The sequence below is a fragment of the Triticum urartu genome, chromosome 2A, assembly GCF_056163025.1.
Source record: "Triticum urartu cultivar PI428250 chromosome 2A, HENAU_Tu73, whole genome shotgun sequence".
In the NCBI taxonomy this organism is placed as follows: domain Eukaryota; kingdom Viridiplantae; phylum Streptophyta; class Magnoliopsida; order Poales; family Poaceae; genus Triticum; species Triticum urartu.
Window position 1 is genome coordinate 507800231 of NC_141874.1, and position 6296 is coordinate 507806526.

Sequence of the window (6296 nt, forward strand, 5' to 3'; positions counted from 1 at the left end):
TGTTCTACCTTGAAGGTGACCAGTCCCTAGCTACGTGCTTTGGTCGGTCCTGCTAATTTCAGCTCCTATGATTTTTAATCTCCGTTTTCTATTTTCCCCAGCTACCAAGACTCTGAGTTTGTGGTGATGGCAGCTGACACGAAGCCGATCGAAATCTTGCCCCACCCCCTGTTGCTCCCTAATGATAACAAGGTAGAAATTCTGTCCGTATGCTGCATCATATATAGTACTGCTAATTAGTTTGTATGTCGTTGCTTGCGTGATATGGTTAGACCGACGACTGTCAAGCTCATAATTCTATATGATGTGTCAAAGGTTAACAGAATATATGATATGACTTGTGTGCTGACCTCTAGTATCTTGCTTATCTGTAGTGTGTTTGTTGTACGCTTGCCTTTCTTTGGCCTGCTATTCTTATTTATCAAATGAAAGGACATTCTGTTTGGCAGTGGGCGGTTTTGCTCAAAAATAAGTAAATAATTTGTATGTGCATGCTGAAATGTTAGATGTCTGTTGGTTGCTATATATGGGCAAGATGAATTGAGTCTTGATGTGTACTTGTCAATTCTAGCTTATATTGGTGTCTTGCGATCCTAAAAAATTATTGAATCATGCTGTGTACTTGTCAATCCTGCTGTGTGTTCATATTGCGTCTCTGTTTTCTTGTATGAACGAGTTATCTCATTTTAACTAGCTGGAGAACAAAAAGCATGGTACTAGCTCAATTTTTGTTATCATTCTAAATAAGTTTCCCTTTCTTGAATGGTATGTTCTGATTCTTCACCTTTTCTGATTCTTCCCTGCTGATTCATGTAACAGGGCGACCGAGGAAGGCATGTTGTTTGTTTTCTTGAAGGTCGTTTTGTTTGTTCCCAGCCCTAACTACAGTTGTCCAGCTAGTTCGGCATGTTGTTCATATCACTATTGTAGTCCAACGAGTTTGGCATGTTGTGAGTTTGTGATTGCTTGTAAAGCTTGTAAGGTATTGTATTACACTTGTAGTCATTACTGTGATTGCCACTGTATTACACTTGTAAGGATCTGGTTGCTCTTATTTCAAGTATTATGTGTGCTTTCTGTCCGCCCATTTAAATACTGGTTCGAATATGAAGAATATGAGCCTGATAGATGGGACCCACTTACCAGAACATGACAAATGGGACCTAGTTACCAGAACCTGACAACCGGGACCCATCTGACTAGTGGACCCTTCTTTTGGAAAAAAAGAAAAACTAAATTCGTTTAGACAAAAAGGCCACAACCCAACAATAAAAAAAGTTGCAATGTTGGGCTTGGCCCATGAAGCCGATCAAAAATTGATAGAAAAAATATATAAAAAGGCCGAATTGTTGGGCTAGGCCCATGTAGAAAATCGAATTGGACCAGGCTGAATCTTGTGCCACATCAGATCGCCACGCTGGATGCCTACGTGGCCTGGGGAGGTTGCTAGTGACCAAAACGCCACAGTAGACGTATTTTGGTCATAAACGTCTATGACCATTCTAGAAGAAAGGTCGCTATAGTCAGTTTATGACAGCCAGCTTTTGACCTTATGTTTTTGGTCACAAAAGGTCACAAATTGAAAACAGTGACCATTCAGTGACCAATAGTGTTGGTGACAAGTTGACATATTTCTTGTAGTGATTTGTCGAAGAGGGGCATCTGCTTCACGAACTCCACCTTATTCGAGCAGCAATACAGAAGGCAGCCTTCCTCCGGCAGGCTGGCAGTTAGAGGGTCGCCCGTTAGAAGCTCGAGCACTGTGTGTCGTGCCTCAGGAGCAAGGGATGGCACCTGAAGCCTCATGCGGTCCCGGTAGCCGGAGAAGGTCCACATCGGCCGAGAGTGGCGCTGAAGCGGAGCAATGCAGCACCGGATGACCTCCTTCACCACCATAGGCGTCGTCACCCCAAGGCCCTTCAGCCTGGCTAGCCGGTGCCAGACATGGGTGAGCCGCTAGTCGGCGAGCCTTGCGTTCTCCCAGCTGGAGCTTGGGGCGGCCGGAATCCATGGTAGCAGCAGCAGGGGATTGCGCATGCCAACATCCACATACACCCATCGCTTCCAAAAACCTCCGATAATGGGCGAGAGCTCGAAGTCGATCCTCGAGCCGGCTATCGCGGCCACAGCGTGAAAAGATACACACCCCATGCGCTGGAGAGTGTCTGTCAGATGCAGAGAGAAGAAGTGGCAGAGTAAGGCCATGGATGGGGCAATGCCCACCATGGCCTCGCAGACAAAGGCGAAGACAGCAAGGAGGGTGATGGATTGGGGGTCAAGGTGCTGCGCCTTGATATGATAATGCGAAAGCACCGCATTGAAGATGTCGGAGAAGGGAGGGATCAGGCCGGCCCAGAAGGCATGAAGATGGAGGGGGGCCTCGGTGGTCGAAATGTCGATTTCAGCAAGGGAAGCAGGCCTAGCAACCATCGCCCCCATTCATTGGTGTCAGTGGCGAGCGCAGGGCGCACCTTGCCCATCGCCTCCTGGTTGAGAACCACCAACCGCTCGACAACGGGTTCGAAGATCAGCGGCGTAGGAGCAGAGGTACGGGACTCCTTCTTCCCCTTCTTCTTCCGGCGTGGTGCCATGGAGGCGTGGAGAGCTGGTATCAAATCAGATGGCGGGAAAGGATCTGTTGTTTAACAGAAGACGAGGGAGCTATGGAGCACTCGTTTGCGATGGGGGTGGCGCTGTGTAGGCAACGGTGGCTGCTTAGCCAGGTGGAAATCAAGGCTGCGTGGGGAAGTGGAGGCACCCACGTCCCATCAACCTGCACGCGTTAGTCAAGGTCGTAGGCTATTGGGGCCCGCGGTGCTCCGCACTTCACCCTTGTCTTCGCCGCGAAGCCAAGTGCGAGCGTGCCTTGGGCCCGAGGGCTACTGTCGGCATGCTTCCCAGGGTGTGGCTCCACCAGTGGCCTGGTACGGCCCATCTTCATCAGCAACCATTCAAGACCCTCGCGAGGGGCCAAGCCTCGCGAGGTGGACGACGCAAGACCACCTCAGGGGCAGCCTCCCTAGGCTGGCTCCCGAGGGGCGGAGATATCTATGCAAGGGGTGCCTCACAAGGAGCGTGTGACGTGAGCCATGACGACCAAGGCCAGGTGGGCGCCAGCGGGCGCAAAGTACTCATTGCCTCTTTGCTCCTAAAGGGTCAAGCGCACGCGAGGAGTCCCGAAGCATCAGGAAAAGGTTTCCATATTGGTGCAACGAGACAAAGGCCAGCAGGACGGTAGGACGGAGGTCACCGTGGAGCCCACGACGGCGTCACCGCTAGAGTCTTTCCCAGGCGAAGACGACCTTTTGTCAGGATAACTTGTACTGGTTGTCCCCCTTCAAACTAGCCGTTGTGGGATCCGTTCCCGCTGAATATTTGGGAAGAGGACCAGGGCCTCTATAAGTAGGACTAGCCACCACCATAGAGTGGGACAGATCATACAGACCGTCCTCACACACACAACACTATAAAAAAAGACACATCCGTGACATTTTGGGCCAAACAAAATTTTTTTCTGTCATACATATGACACTTCTATGACAATAATTGTGACAAAACCCGGTATCATCATAGATGTGGTGGGCTCCTACTTCTATGACAAAAAATCCTGACAGAAAATGGGCTTTTCGTCCTGGGCGGGCCGGAGACGCAGCTGCATGACATTCTTTGGGCCGTCCAGGACGGAAAAAACCATGGTAGAAGCGAGGGTGAGGAAAATTTCGGGGAGTTCCCGGTTACGGTAGGAGGTCGGGGACCGAGCGATGGCCGTTTCACTCGTACACGTACACGCGTGTGTGCGAGGCGTTGGCTCTAACTGAACCCGAGCGAGGCGTTAGGCTCTAACTGAACCCGAGAAATTGCACTGCAGGCTATGCGTTACTGAACCCGAGCGATCGACCGATGGCTGTTAACTGAACCCGATCGAGCGATTCCTTCGCTACTGCTGCTAACTGAAGCCGATCGATGCTGCCTCTGGGATGAACAGTGAGCGTTGCGGGGGGGGTTGGATGAACAGTGAGAGGTGGTGTTGCCTCTGGATGAATAGGACCCCGTGGTGTGGAGGGCTGGATGAACAGTAGAAGGTGGAGGGGTGCCCGTGGAGGGGTGGTTGAACTGGACCCTGTGGTGTGGAGGGCTGGATGAACAGTAGAGGGTGGAGGGGTGCCTGTGGAGGGGTGGTTGAACAGTAGCTGGTGGAGTAGCGCGCGGTGGAGGCTGGATGAACAAGAGCCCGTGGAGGCTGGAGGAGGTCGACGGTAGCCCGTGGAGGTTGGAGGACGTCGACGGTGGAGATGAACAGTATCTTGTGGAGTCCCGTTTTGCGGTACGCCACACCCCTCCCGATCAACAGGACCCCCGTTTCGACCGTAGGAGGTCCGTTTCGTCCGTTTTGCGGTACGCCACACCCCTCCCGATCAACAGGACCCCCGTTTCGACTGTAGCAGGTCTGTTTCATCCATTTTGCGGTAAGCCACACCCCTCCCGATCAACAGGACCCCCGTTTCGACTGTAGGAGGTCCGTTTCGTCCGTTTTGCGGTACGCCAGACCCCTCCCGATGAACAGGATCCCGTTTCGAACGTGGTCAGTCGAACACAAGGACGTTTCCTCCGTTCTGCGGTACGACAGGCCTCGTTTCCATCGCCCGTTCCGTCCAAGCCCTCCCGATGAACACGACCACACATTCCGTTCCAACCCAGCCGGTTGGCTCCCACGCGTTCCGTTGCCTCCTGATGAACACGATGCATTCCGTTGCCTCCCCATGGACACGACGCATTCCGTTGCCTCCCCATGAACACGATGACGACGATGTTTCTCCGTTCTGACCCAGCCATGTCAACGAGCCCTCGCCGTACGTATGCGCGAGTAGGCGTTCGAGACCCCACCCGTATGTACACATACGTGGCCGTATTTTCTTTCTTGCACCCTTGCCGCTGTACGTACGTGTACATGCTACGTGCGCGCCTCTACTATGACACGTGCGTGCCTCTACATCCACCAGTATATATGTACATACACGTTCGCGACCAGAATGACAACGCTACGTACGCTTCGACCAGGTGGGTCCCGACTGTCAGGCACTTCCTTGCGTGCGAAGATGTAGCTGGTGGGTCCCAGCAGTCAGGGGGGCGAATCGTTTTGTTTATTTTTTGCCCGGACGCACTTCCATGCGTCCGAAGGTGTAGCTGGTGGGTCATAACAGTCAGGCGGGAAACGTTTTTTTTTGCGAAATACGGTGGCCCGTCCGGTGGCTCCCCGCTGTTAGGTGGAGGAATAATTATTTTGCGCGTAATAAGGCGGCACTTCCTTACTGCGGCCGTGGACCCAGCTGTCAGCGTCTCCACGCACAATACTCTTCCGATGGAAGTCGGTCGTTGACCACATTGACCACGCCACGCCGAGAGCACCACGGCGGTGGACGACGGCGAGGCCTAGGAAGGGGACGACACGGAGGCAGGGAAGACTCAGCAGTTGTTTCCCATGCGGAGGGGAGTACGAATGTACGAGGGTTTACTGGTTCGTCTGTCGTCGCCGGAGAATAACATCAGGTGTGGGTGAGTAGAGGGATGGTTAGGCCAGCGATGGGAGTACGATGGGGCGGTGAGGCATGCGCGGCAGCATAGCCGGTCGCGGGGAGGAGGCAGCAGGTAGTCCCGCCGGCGCTTGTTTGAGCGGCTGGAGCAGGAAGAGCAGAGATTGAAGAAGCACGACAGCCGTTGGATGGACATCCAACAGCCAGTGCTTGTGCATCAACCTTTTTTTAGGAAAGCCTCAAATCTGTGGAAAACAGCATACAGCCCATCTGCCATTATTTCTAATAATTTACAGCCCATTTGCTAATTCTTAAGGTTTTTTTTTGGAGACCATATTCTTTTAGTTAGCATTACAGCCCATATTGTGGCCACGGTTAAAAAATTATACGAAATTTTGCATATTTCGGTGCGGTCCGAACTGTTTTTAATCCCAAAATTTCGACTCACATTCAAACTGATTTTAAAAATAAATGTATATCAATATAAAATCCAACAAATTCTCCACGCATAAAAATTAATGTAATTTAAAATCTTGAAATGAAAAAAAAGATATTTGAAACTAATTGCCGGTTTGATGTGTTTTAAAAATGTACAGCCCATTTCTCATTACTGATGGGCCATTTTCTCGGCCAGCCGAATGAAAGATGTCCTCGTCTTGAAAGATTTGCAGCCCAACAGGCCTGACAAAGCGACTTACTTGGCAAATCGCAAAAAAACTGGGCTGTGGCCATGGACCCAGCTGTCAGCCTCTCCACGTACAGTAC